General features: G+C 37.3%; 1 protein-coding gene across 1 annotated transcript in view; it reads left to right on the forward strand.

Annotated features, from left to right (window-relative positions):
• Window positions 1-14,832, forward strand: part of GRM8 (glutamate metabotropic receptor 8) — a 311,526-nt gene that overhangs the window by 21,537 nt on the left and 275,157 nt on the right. The gene's annotated exons all lie outside the window — the stretch shown is intronic.

Consider the following 14,832-nt stretch of genomic DNA (forward strand, 5'->3'; position numbering starts at 1 on the left):
AAATAGAAGCACAATGGGACTCTGCAAGCTCTGCTGTGTGTGATGTCTGGTTCTTCCCTGGTTTTATTTCTGTTAATGCTTTTCTCCCTAATCAGATGAAAAAGTCTTCCTACCCTAAGAGATCCTTTCCCGTAAAAAATCACTTGATAACCTTAAGCCTTCAATATTAGTCAAATGACTGGTTTGCACCTGCGTTACTTCATGTGATTTGAAAAGTTAGTGCATTTTCTGTGGTTAATGTGCCTGGAGTCTGCCAGTCTCTCAAATGAAGTTGTTTTAAAACTTTTTTGTTTTTTTGACAATCATGTTTGCTGGGAAACACCAATACAAAGACAAAATTAAGGGAAAGGTAGATTGTAGGCAAGTGTTCTTTGACTTAAGATATTGTACAAATAAGATGTTACTAAATTCCTGTAAATCCCTGACATCTATTTTGGAGCTATATTAAATTGCATTAGCATCATTATAACCTTCACCCTTGCCAATATGTCTGTGATTGCTGCAGCACAAAAGCCCAGACTGGAGACAGACAGTACTAAGAAACAGTAAGTAAAAGGTGAAATAAAAAGAGAGTATTGTCTGGAGTACTGGTTGCCAAGCTGGAGAAGGGAATGCTTTTGAGCTGAGGATGGCATTGAAAGATAAGCAGGTGAACCTTCACACATGAAAAGTAGAGTAAGAAATGTATTCCTTCCAAATAGCATAATTGCTTCCAATTTTCAAATCTGTGAGATCCTAAAAAATGATCCGAAGTGGAAAAAGTAGAGAACTGGAAGGGGTAGATATGCAGTTTGACTCTCAGAAATGACTCAGAGTTATACAAAGCTTTCCAGAAGAAACTAAGATAACTTGAAAAATAGTTTCGAGACAAAGGGAGACAAAAAATAAACAAGACACATATATTAAATGTGACCTAAAGCCACTCAAGAGATTGAAGTTCTTTCTTAATATTGCCTTTAGCAAGAAATGGAAAGAAAAGGAAGGCTTGGCAGTTAGAAGACATCTGAGATAATTTCACAACAGCTACTGATTAAAAAAAACCAAAAACCAAAAAACAAAACAGGTTTGGGAATACTTGGAAAATGCAAACAGAGACAAATCAATCATTACAGATGATGCTTAATCACTGACACTCTCTAAATGTCTGACCACTTACAAAGACCACTAGCAATGGGGATGGCAGCAGGGACTCAGGAAAAGAAAAGGCATTGCCCAGTAAGGGAAAGAAAAAAAAAAAAAAAGGGATGAATGACAATAGCAACTACTATCCAGTAAGGACAGCTAATAGATAGAGTGTGCTATGTGATAAAGGTATAGAAAAGAATAGGGTGATTTCATTGTGTTCTCATGAAATGATCACAACACGGAGGATAGAGATGGCAGTTTATGATCTTCCACCTATATTTTTCTTACTATGTGAACAAATCGGAGCAACATTTCTGAGGTGAACAACAGAAATTATTGTGGTCTGAAGAAATCATTGTTAGGAAAGATTTAAAGAGATAAAGTAGTATGGCAGTTATACAGTGACTGAGAGAAGAAAATGAAGCAAAAAATGGCTACTTGGAAAATTTGAACATTGAGATGAAAGAAGAACAGAGGTATGTCACCTTATAGGAGATTATAAGGTCACAGAACATTTCCATGGATCTTTGTCCTGGCTGAGAAACAGATAAGGAAATTCCATAAATCTCATCCATCCCTACTTTCAGTAGGTCAGATCTGTCAACACTTAGTTCGGCTTAACCAGCAAATAATATCATAGACCTCTGGAAATCGGGATTAAGCATAAATCCTGATGGTGAATGAAACTGGATGATCTTGCTCCTTGTAAAATATATACAAAAATGGTTTGGACTATTTTGTCTCTGTTTTTCAGCCTTTAAATTTTTATCTTTGTCCTCTGTGCTCGCAGCTCACACCTATACAGCAAAGTATGGTGCCCTGGATGGCCAGTAGCTGGCCCAGGTTATTCCCAAGTTAAGCCTGAACACAGTTGGTAGCTGTTGAATGAAGTCAAAATTGTGCCATGGGACTCGCTGTGGATTCTACCATGTAGATGATTGTTTGTCAGGATGAATCCCTCCTTAGCCTTGTTATGTTTATTCCAAAAGCTGCAAAAAGACTTTAAAGTAAGAGGAACTGGCATAAAGCAACCAGACTTTCGATGGTACTTGAGCACCCTTTGTGTCTTACTGCTTGTAACTGCTTGACTCTTGGGAACAAAAGTGTCTCTGAGTAAAAGAGAGGGAATTATGTGTGTGATTAGGTCAGATAGATCCACATACGGATGGAGTTCATGTTCCCAGCTTTTAGAAAGCTGCTGGGAAATCCATGTGCACTCCCTTTTGGGAGTGCACATGGATTTCTCATTCCTATTGAGTGTCTCAGTGAAGACTGTTGTATCTCTACTGTGCAGCAGATCTGCAAATTCCAGCTCGAATGCCTAAAAAACTATTTAATGGTCTGTAAAGTTTAAGAGATCTTGTAATGACAGCTTCACAAAGGCAGTTGTTGATCTTGGCACAACTACACCCTGATACAATGAAGCTAGGCATTAGTCAGCTTTTTTACAATGTCTCATGAAATCCTGATTTTCATGCTAATTTGAATAGTCTTTTGCTATGAGTAATAAATATAGGTAAACAATAATAAGAACAGCAATATAATAAGTGATAATGAATATAAAAAATAATTATAAAGAAATAAAATGTATTTGAAAATGGATAGAATATATAAATAAATAGAATACATATATTTTTTATAAATATACAAAATAATTAGGGGTAATTGTCTAGCAGAAGGCCAGAGATAGTATGAAAATGAGCATGAAAATGAGGAAAATTAGGCTTATTTCCCTAGTTTTCAAAATTTAATGGACTCCAGTTCACGGAAATGTGCTGATGTTCTTTGTTATGCAAAGCAAAAGCATTACAAGATTAAGTACCTTGGAAGACGCAAAGATGGGACAGAAAGCAAATCTGATGAGTGATTGCAGTGTTGGAAAAGAGAAAAAGCAGTGTGTTCAACACGAGACTGAGCAGCATCATATAACTCAGGGGAGTATGATGTCTCCTTTCCTGGTCCTGTTTCAGCAGTGTAGCTGGCAGCCTTTCCAGGCATGTTGTCTTCACAGGAGACTTGCACACACAGAAGCCCCAGTTAGGAAACAGGAGAAATCATAGAAACAAAAGGCTGATCAACTTGAAATTAAATTTTACAAGAGTTTATAGGCCTGAATAGTGTATGTCAAAAGAGTCAGTCATTGCAGGCTATATTGAAATTGGTTGGATGCAGCAGTAATTCCAAGAGGGCTTGGGACTGAATCCATGTCATGGGATGAATGGCCTGTTTTCTTTATCAACAAGGAAGATAAGATTTCCTGAACTATATATTTGCAGAAAAATGATTCTGAATGATTTAGGGTGGTCTTAGAGTTTATGACAAGCAATTAAATGAAATAAAGTAAATACTCATTGACCTTGACTATCTTTTTTATGTCTGCAATATTTTCTGAGACCAACTGGCCTTCTGAGAAAGAAATATGTCATATCTCATGTGACTTCTAACCTGGACTGAGCAAAGTGGCAGAAAAACCCCTTTAAAGATAATCCTGTCCTGACAGATGGATGGACTAGATAGATAGTAATAGTAATACTTTTATTGATATATGATCTGCTTAAAACAGATAATAGCTCTTTTTGTTTTTAATTTATCCAGGTCTTACAGTTCAATATAATACAGCTCTTGAAGTAGCAGAGGATTGCCCAGGCAATCCTGAGGACAGAATTAGGCCCTCTTATTCTATCCTGCTTCTTTTGTTCAGTTTAGGCACCTGTCTCAGTGTTTACAGTGCTTAAATTCAATCATATTCAGGCATGTTCTTCTCAACCTGGACAAAAGAATTGTCTAAAAGCACTAGATTCACAAGTGATCAATTTTGAATCAATTTTAAGAAATTAAGATGCATTCAAAAATTGGCAATGGGTTAAAATATCGGTGTTTCAATGAACCCCAAATTTCTTTTAAAATGTTTCAGTATCTGAAAACATCATGACATGGGCTAATTGAATTGTAATTTTTAAGCCTTTCAACTGCACGAAATATTTGCTCATTGTCAGTCTCCCAGAAAAGTTGTGTCTGTTTCTCACAGAAGGTATATACAGGTCAGTAGTAGATCAGTGAAAACAATTGTGAGTCATGATGTGGGGGAAAGGAACTGTTGGCTCTGCACTTCTTTTGTTTTAAGGATCCAGCAAACAGAGGTGTGGTTGAAACATGAAGTCTGGAAGACTCTTAGAGCTGATCAGCTTTGCTCTGAGGTTGTTCACCTTGCTAGTAAAGCTTTTAGTAGAAATAAATGAGAATTATATACCTGAGATTAAAGAAAGAAATTCAAAAGTACAGTTCTTAGTATTTGCAGATACATAATTACATTAATTGCATAATTTTTTTTTAATTGAAATGCATTTGCTTGAATTGTTGGATGAATGTCACAGCAGAAAGGATCTAAATTTATAAGGTCTTAAGAAGTTAAATCTTAAGAAGTTAATTCTTAAGCAGCTAATGTCTAAGCTTTTTAAGTTTCCTAATCAGAGAGGCTGTAGACTCTGTATATAATGAAAAAAAAGCTGGGGAAAATGTGAAGAGAAACCTTTCTACTGATCACAAAAAATTCCAGTAAAGGAGGAAGAAATCCTAACTCTCAATTGTTTGAGGAGTCTTTCCCAGCAGTTTACATAGCTTTTGGCTCATAAGCAGTAATAATTTTAAAAGAAATATTCAGATGACATTTGAACCTTGGATTCTAAAATCTTACTCTATCATCCCCTCAGTGTTCTCTTCATAAGCTTTTCAAGTTGAATGTTGTGTCTTGTGTTTCTATGGTGTTGCCATCATAGACAAACCTTCTGCATGCAGCTGGGTTGTCTTCAACTGAGACTTCATCTGTCCAGCTAAATAAGGTGGCTCATTCTGAGGTGCCTGTGAGGGAACTTGGAAATTTAAAGAGAAGCGATGCCATCTCTAAGTAGATAACCTAAACCAAGGACCTCAGCTAACCTCTGCTACGCTAAGTAACGTAACAGCCACTTGTGAGAGTGCATGGGTGATGTAACCAGAGTATCTACAGCCACATGGTGTGGATGGACTCAGCACCGCTGCAAGAGGAGTATTGCCAGTTAAAAGGTGCCAGGTTGCTCTGAAAATTGGCTCATTTTTCGTAGTTTTAAAACAATCTTATGAGAACTCCTTTGGAGTCTGAATGAGTTATATTTAGAGCAAAACAAAATATCTTTGGGTGTAACAGCATCTGTTTGTGATGTCCAGTATTTAAGAAAATCCATTTAAACTGAGGGGCAAACCGTCTGGCCTGATGAACCTGCTAAACCCTGCCTTTGCTGCAATATGTTCAGAAAAAGAATGTTACCTGAGATAAACTCAGGCAGCCGGTGCTGCAGCAGCTGCCAGGGCTTTGGCTGTGCCACCCGCACACCCTGCAGCCATTGCCCGGCACACAGCCCCTTAGCAAAGCCCCATCCTGCCTTTGCTGTTCCAGATGAAATTCTTGTTTCCCTGGGAGATTTTCCTGATGAAATGCTCGGGGTCCTGCTGATGTGTGCAGTTCTGTTCTGCTGAGTCTTCCCTAGCACAAGCATCTCACGCAGCTTTAAAGCAGAAGGCACTCTTTTTTACTATAAGGCAAAGATTTAACACTACTTTGCAAAGAAATTCCCAGAGCAAAACTTACATGATGTGGATGAGATCACAGTCATAATTTCAAGGGTATTTTAAGCTCCTGTTATTATTTACTATATGAAACGCCCATACAGGATCAGATCACAAAAAAACCAAACCAAACCAACAAACAAACAAACAAACAAATTTGCAATTACTTATAAGCCTGCAGGAAATATTTCGAAAATAGCTGTATTTATATTTAAAAATTAAGTGTGTTTGGGAAAAAAGATGAAAGACAGTGTTTCCAAAAATGATCTCTGTGTATATCTGCTGTGGGTAACATTTAAGAAAGAGGCTATGCTCCCATTTTGGAAGATACATGCTTATGTTTTAGCAGGACCCCCATAAATTTGAGATAGGTTTTCATCCACTTCTTAATTTCAGGACAATTAGGGGAAATAATTGCAATTTAAAAAACTGCATTGATGTTTATTAAAATGCCAGCGATTTCACAACCATTCCATAACATCTACTCCAATGTCAATATTTCAGAAACCCCAGATACTGGATCACATCCTAAAGTGCTTGATTACTATTTTTATGCACTGCAATCAGTAGGAATGTTGCTTGCACTTAGGACTTTGTTGGCATAGCCAGAATAAAGCATATTTGATTGCTGAGAATGACAGAAGAAAACCATCTAAGTTATTTAGCTGTAGAATTAAAAAGTGCTTTCCAAAGTGCAATAAGCTTATCATTCTCTAATGAAGTGAATAGCACTATGAGAAGACAATTGTTATATTTCAGGATATACTTGGAAAAAAGATTATTCATTTGTTGTAGGCAATATAATATTCATAATTTTTATCTGATTCTGTCATTGTGGTTTTGTTGTTAGCCTTTGTAATTGTTCTTTCAAAAGGTAATTACATTCACAGAAATAGAGATTCATTTTAAGTATGTCACATTTTAGAACACTTGGACACAAAAAAACCACAGGCTGATACCTCACATCTCTAATTGGTGAAGTATATAAAGTTTAATGCTTTGATACTTGTGCTTAGATAAAATGGACAGGTTTTGGTACAAGAATGATTTAGTTAATAAAACCATGTTTAAATAGGTAGGAAGCACAGCTTAAGCTTTAAGCTGTACAAGTGGTGTGAACACAGAAGTCAGTTGTGCAACACAAAACGCGTCTTCTGACATAGATAACTGCTTATGTGAATAAGCATTAAGACTGGAGGATAAAGATCTTACCCTTCCTTTAAGGAAGGAGTTCTCCATACTGTTTGTATCTCCTTTAAGAGCTCCATAAAGCCACCTGTTGGATTGGAAAGACCATAACCTTTACTCTGTCTTGCTTAATTTGACTCCTTTCTAACATAAGCACCTTCCTAGATGATCCATTTTCTGTATTTGCTCTGTTTTGGCTAGGATTCTCATTTTTTTTCTTTTATCTCCCTTTCTTGTAAAATGTTTTTGTTCAGCTGCTATTTCTATTCTTTGCTTAAAATAGTGATAAAAATCTGTAATTACAGTGACGGAATGAAGTTAAAAGAAAAAGTAATGAAATGAAAGTATTAATTGCCAAAAAAATTGGTGGGCTAAACCAGCCTCGAAGCAGGAGCCCTTAAATTTCTCGTGGATAGAATGAGTGTATGTTGCTAAACTCACTCTTTGATACAGATTCCCTGGGAGTTTTCTAGGTGCAGGAGTGGTTCTTAGAACAATTTGGGACATAAAAGGGTGGTTGGGAGCCCCACCTTCTTCACTGAGCCCTAGAGATGCACTCAGCTGCAGTGGGACCTGTTCAGGTGGGCTGTGAAAGAAGTGAGATGTTCTTTGCTGTGTCTGCAGAACAGTTGTGACTTTTAACAGGGAGCCAACCTAAAGGGTCTGTCTTGCTGAAGTGTCTGTCAACTGATGAGCAACCACGACATCAACAGATGCTTGGTGAAGATCACAGAGCTTATATTAAAGATTGGTTGAAGCCATCTAGTACGTGAGATGGTGGTCAGTAGTGTGCTGTGCTATGTGTTTGTGCCAGTCTTTGCTAACATGAAGGCAGAGCATGCATGTGGACAACCTGTGCAACAGAAGGCAGTGTCCTTTCTGAGCCCGCTCATATGGCACATGGACAGAGGGTGCATATGCCCTCAGCAGAGTGAAGGAGTTATATTTCTCCCTTTCTGTAGCACAACAAATCCCTCTTCTCACCCCAGCATCCCAGGCACCAGCAAAGCAATTGGCCCTTGTCTGTGGGTGGACTGCAGGAAGCCTGTGTGGCTGTTCCCTGTACAAGAACCAGTTAGATTGGCTATGTTGCTTGAGTTTGTACTTCACATCCATCTGTAGGGCTGTCTAGAAAAAGCAGCGTTCTCAGACACAGATATAATAATGCATTATTACGTTTGAATGCTGTGCTTAAACTACTGTTCATAGGGGTGATTAGGTGCTGAAAATGAGTTTTCTTCTGACACTGAATTAAGGTAGGTAGTACATTTCATGTGTGTATGTTCACACAAGTTGAATTTGAGAAAACTCTGGCAAGGGGAGAAAAGCTGCATCTAGATTAAGGATTTGATAAGATCTTCTATCCTGAAACTATGAAAGACAGGACCATACTATTCTCCATTTATATCAATATCAGTAAAATTAGTGTCCTTTAAGGTTTTTCATTGTACATCTGGGATAGTGGATTATTGTCCCTATATACCCTGCTTAAATTTTGATGCTTTAAAAATGCCATTTTGGCCACCAGAGGGCAATGATTTCTTCCATTCCTCAACACCAGAAGCAATCTATTTTGATTGAGAGTCAGATGTTAATATAACTCCCTGACATTTTTGAGCTTTGTAGTATGCGCACTTTCACCTCCAAGTTCAAAACTGGCCGCTGTATGTAGTGACTCAGGATTCTTCACTTGTGATGGTTAATTAGTGTATGTGAAGTAACTATAGGCTTTTCATTTTTTTAGATGTCTACAACATAGAAGCGATAGTTTGCCCCTGTTCTGGCAGGTCGTTTAAGATCAAATGAAAACATTGATGGGAAAACTGGGCAAAATGTAACATTAAAAATAGCCTCTCAACACTCAAGGATTAAAAGTGTGTGTCAGTGTTCCTTGGGTCTCCTTTACCCCTAAGACTTTAATTTATTTATCTGTCTCTCTGTCTACACAGAACCTTCTAAGCTCTTTGTCTTTAGACTGAATAGTTATCATTTTTACTAAAAACTGTAATAAAATTATTTTCATTTGTGATGTCTTAATGTGAATTAGTTTGAATAAGATTTATCCCTGTTAAGCTGCCCATTGAGTTATTTGTTCTAACTGGCTTTTGAGACATTATCATAGCCTAAGATTAAAACTTCAGCAGAGTAAGAAGTTTTTCAGAAGAAAACTATTAAAGGATGTTATCTCTGTCTTGCAAACTTGCCAAAATGAAGATTTAGTTAACAAGCTGCCAAAGGCTTCTGAATTTTTTGCCACGAAGCTCACAGAGATACCACTGAGCAACTGGAGTCATCAGACTTGCAGCCTTTTCAGGTTTTTAAATTATTTTGTGTGAAGATCAAAGCATGCATGACTGATGGATTCATCTTGACTAATGTTTATTCTCCTAGGCCTGTTTTCCAGAGTTTCTGAGTGGTCAGCTGTCCCATTGTGGTGACCAAGCTTCCACAAATCAGACCACTTGTCTGAAGTGGAACACATACATGGATGTCCTTTGATACAGATTCTTAGTATTTTGATGGAATGATGAACTTGAGATATGTGGAATAGTTATAAATAGGACCAGTATGCCCCTGCTGTTTCTATTTGCACTATCTACTAGGACCTCTAGACAGAGGAGTGTGTCTAGCTTTAGAAAGGTTTAGCATCTGTTTCAGAACAGATGCTTGGCATCATGTGCTACCCAAATTAGCTGGCCGCCAGCCTCAACCTTGCTGGATTCCAGTCCTGTCCTAATATATGAAAGAACAATCCTTTGCAGTAAAAACTCTTGCTGAGTGACCTGTGGATTTATTAATTACAAATCAAGATGAGCTGTTACATGAACCTTCTGTTCCAGAGTTCAAAGCCATAAAAGTTTTCACTTAGGAAGTACTGATTGCAGCTCACATACTTTGTGAGATCCTTTGTAGGTATTATCCCTAAAAAAACATCAGTGATACCAAGAGAGGTTTGGAAGAGTATTTGTTGTATAGAGGCATAACAGATTGCTAAAAAAGAAGGAAGAGGTTAAGCATTCAGACTATTACTGATTTTGAGACTCGCCAAACAGAGTAGTTTGCAGCTGACATGTCAGATTTGTAGTCTTTAGCCTTCTATGTTAGCTCTTTGGTTACCTTGAGACTCAAGTTTGTATAAGACTGATTGGGTCATCCCCCAGCCAGACTGTGTGCCCAGTCTCAGGGCACAGTTGATTTAATTTTATGCAGAGGGATTCATAAATTTTCCCCCTAGCACTAGCCTTGCTCTTGCAGCAGAAAGTTAATGAAGAAGTAATGAACACTTTGCAAGTATTTTGAAGAGAAATCCCCAAATGCTGGGAAATCTCTTCCAGGAATGTAGCTGTTTTCCTGCTCTCATGTCCATCCCATGATGCTGGGAGTACTAAATACCAGTGCCCTGGTAAGAGTCTGCTGCAAAGGAGACAGGCAGAGAACAGAGAGGTCTGTAGGCAGCAGAGATTATGACAAATTAATTTCTGAAATATCCCAGTTTGTTTCACTCTTTCCTGGGGATGGGACCTGGTGGGATTACAAGCATGGAAAATGGGGCACCACAAGTCTGTCTTAACCTGGTCAGAACGGTCCATGTATTTTCTTCATCTTTAGTGGTTGCCAGACCCCTGGCATGGTTGTCAAGCATTGGAACAGGCTGCCCAGGGAAGTGGTTGTGTCACATCCCTGGAGTTATTTGCAAGATGTGTAGGTGTTGTGCTTAGGGATATGGTTTTTGTGCTGGACTTGGCAGTGCTGGGTTAACAATTGGAATTGGTGATCTTATAGGTCTTTTCCAACATAAATAATTCTATGATTCTATGGGGCAAAGCCATTTCAACACATTAGAGTATGGTCCTTTTGGCAATGAGGAGTGCCAGTTTCATGAGGCCAAAGGAGCCACTGCAAAGGCAGCTTGATTCTAATTGGGGGGAATTAGATGATGCTGCATTTGCTTCTATGAATTTTTTCACCAATGGTAAAGTCAAGTAAAATGAATATAGGTTTCCAGGAGCAAGAGCTACTTTCCTGTACTGCACCCTACTAGACAACCTACTGACTTCACCTCTCCTCTTTGCCAGTGCCCCGGTGCTGGGTGGCAAGGGCACTCACTTTAATGTACAAGGTGTGTTTAAACCTAGTCACACTGATTACACTTGAGTTCAGCAGGTACTAGGAATGTATGTACACCAGTGCCTAAATTAGTCATTCTGGGGGTGGGCTTACATGCTGTAACAAAAAAGGAACAGATTAAAATAAATCTGTGTAAAGAAGTAGATTCAGAATGTTAACTATGCATTAGTATTCTGGATGCTTAATTTTAAAAGCTTAAAGCATTTCTCTAAAAAGAAAAACACAGAAACCCTCATGCATTCCTGGATTTTTTCCTATCATTTTTAATGATAGGAAAAATGAACTAAAATCTGAACTAAAATCTATTTTCAGGAATTGGTGATGCCAAGAAACCATGACATTTTGATGTTATCCCCACTATTTTTTTTTTGTTTATAGGAATGAGAATTGTAACTTTTTCAGTCTTGTGAGAAGGAGCTTTGCTATGTCTACAAGTTAGCCTTTGTCAAGGATAAAATGACAGTTTTATTTCTTTTGAATGTAAGAAATTAATGAAAGAGCAGTTTTGTCAGTGATTTTTTGAATGTTTTTCCAGTATTACATTAGAAGTCACAATTTCCTAATAGGATAATATGTGGTAAGTTTATACAATACATTTGCAATAAACCCTCTAAATAAATCACTTTTGATGTCATGATTACTATGGTCTAATGTTCAAAGTGGGAAAAAGGTTTCTCAAGTGAGGTAATCCCTGTTTCTTTTTGAAAGAATCAAAGGGGGATATCTCATTAGTTTATGAGTCATAACGTTGACTACATCTAATTAGATATCTGTTTTGAGTGAGCACCACAGTCTGAAATTGACTGCAATTTTATTTTGATTGACAAATGAGTCACTTGTTACAAAATAATAATAAAAAATTCCACACAGGTAAAATGGGATAAAATGAGTACTACATCAACATTTAGATACTAGCAACTACTCCTTGCCTAGATTTTTGTGATGAACATTTCCTTTTACTTTGAAAATTATAAATACTTGAATCAAAATTTTTAATGCAATCATATAGTTCTACTAAAACTTTAATCTGGAAAGTTTTCCAGATCTATTAAGGAGTTTCTGTGCTTATAAACACATATAACTCCCAGATAGCCCCTAATCCCCACTGAACACTTTTTGCTTCCTAGATAGACATTTAAATTTTGATTTTACACCTTCTGGAAACATCTCCTGTGTTAAAATATAGATTTGGTGGGGTTTTTTTTTGGTGGAAAAACTGGGCATGTTGTGTTTCCATCCTCATGCAGAACAGAAAATATTTTGAAGTCTTGAAATTATTGTTGTGATAGGGAAATGTTTTCCCACCCAGCTCTGATAGCACATAGTTCTAAACTATTTAAATAAGCATGTATCTGAAAATGCTGTATTTATTGTCTTTAGTATTGCAAAGCACCTTCCTTAGGGTTTTTTTGTAATTATCTTCAAGTGTCATCAACAATACTTCTATTTGCAAAGATCTCTCTGCATATAATTTCTTCCTTGTATTTATGCACTAACAACAGAAAAGAATGGCACAATATATATAGAAAAGCAAATAGACAATGACCACGTAAGAATAACATACTTTGGAGTGGCATTAGGAAATATGGATCTTGTAAAAGCTGATGTTATGAATCAAAGTTCCTTGCAGTATGAGAATAAATGCTGTTTTCCCAAACAAGGTCATTAGAGATAATAAGAAACTATTTCATGATAGATATGTTCTTATGGAAGAAATACTTCAAATGCCATAGAAAATTTTAGACAAGCAGAAAAATACTTAAAGGATTATGCATGCAGGTTGAAGAGCTGGATTGCTGTTGGAAATATAAGGGGAATTCGTACACTTGCATTCTGGCAGGATTTGGGAAACAGGATCTGGCCTCAGGTCTAAACTATGATGCCACCAGATATTCCAGGCTGCCAGCATATATTAACATTTTCAATATTATGTGCAGAAAATCTCATGTATCAGACATATTCAGATTGATCATTAAACAGATATACAAGCACTTTAGGTAGAAAAGTCGTGAAAAAGCCCAACCCTCTGTAAAGTTGTACTCTTTTCCCCACCCTGCCTTTTACTGCAATGCAAAAAAGCTAGTGTTGCAATGCTCTTTGTATCATAGTGACCATTGTGATGAGATGAGGAATCTGAAACAGAGGAAATTGATCCTATAGCTAGCAAGTTGCCAGTTTTCTAGCCCTAAAGGGTTTAATGCAAAAAGCAGGACTACTAATTTTAGTTATGGCAGAATGCTTGGAACATGATCAACCTATTAAAAAAAATGGCATTTTCTGAATATCTGTATGGCATGTTTATCTGTCTGTGTGCTCTGATCTCCTTATTCTATGCTCTAGTAAATACGGTCACTTCCTACTTTTTGCTTTTTCACTCTGAGGTAGCACTCACAGGGACTAAAAAGGCTGTCCTCAAGAGATGTAGCTGCAGAAAGAGGATAGTGAGAGATTAAATAGATTAGTGAGGAAGAGGGGAACTACAGTAGTCTTGTTTGTTGTGAGTATATGATTTCAGATTTCTGTGGCACAAGAATTTCTTAACAGATATATTTGTACCAGATAACACAATGAATGTGAAAAACAAGACCAAATTTCAGTACTAGTGTCATATCAGGATTTTTCAGATAACTATATACTCCTCAGAAGAAGCTGTCTCTCAGGCAGCCAGAGCTCAGAGTTACATGTGTATTACTCCCCATTTGTAATCACATATGCAAATCCTTACAGTAAGATTGGTTGATGAGGAGTAATTTGCATAACTCCAGCATGATTATTTCTCAGTAACTTTATCGCACATAAATCCCTTAGTTCTGACAGTTATTTGTCACTATTACCTAATCAGAGTATAAATATTTGTAATAACTGTGATTATGGAAATCTCTGGCTTTATAATCATTGGGATACAGGCAGTAATTTGTTCCAGTTTTTATTTTTACTGGTTAGACACAGTGAGCTCATCCCACTGCTGGGCTGCACCTTGCCGTGATGAAAGCCTGGCTTTGGGCACTCTGAGAGAGAGAGAGCACAGGTTTTGTCAAGAGAGTCATCGCCTTTCAGAAGCGTTTTACCAAAAGCATTTTGCCAGAGGCATTCTGCTTAGCAGGAGATTTGTCTAGGGAGGCATTCCCTGGAAGCATTTCCCTTGCATGGACTTGTCTGTAGAACTGTTCCCCTGAGGCTTTTTCCCAAGCAGAAAGAGTTATTTATGTCATAATTCAAATGTTTTAACAACTTTTTTTTTTTGTATTTTTTAATATGTATTTTTATATAAGTCAATAAAAAATGGACTAGCTATAGTCTTAAACTGATGAATGTAATATATGTCACAAACAGGTTCTTCCAACTGCCTTTTCAATAGCAATATGCTAGCTACAGCAGTGGCCACTTCAGCTTCCCACATCTTTCATTTGGAGCAAATTAACTGCTGCCTTCTCACACTCCAGACGGCGTATACAGAGCCAGACTTGTTCTACCCTCAATTCACATACACAGCACTCATTTCTGCTGATGGGAGTCACACATACAGTCCAAGCAGGAAGATACCACACTGCATTTAGTTCTTTCAGGCAAAAGAAAAAAAAAATTAAATTCATGGTATCATTTTGGGTTTCTGATTTTTCTTGAAAATGATCTGGGTGAAATGTTCGGTTGCATTTTGCAGTTTCTAGAAACTTGTCTGTCACCTTTTAGTGAATATGAAACATCTTTGCAGTGTTTTTACCATTTGATGCTTTGCAAAAGTGTTTATACATGTGATGACAATTGTTAAGCAAAGCTTGGAAGTGAAAT

The sequence above is a fragment of the Chamaea fasciata genome, unplaced genomic scaffold, assembly GCF_029207755.1.
Source record: "Chamaea fasciata isolate MVZ Bird 193981 ecotype frontalis unplaced genomic scaffold, bChaFas1.0.hap1 SCAF_5, whole genome shotgun sequence".
Taxonomy (NCBI): domain Eukaryota; kingdom Metazoa; phylum Chordata; class Aves; order Passeriformes; family Sylviidae; genus Chamaea; species Chamaea fasciata.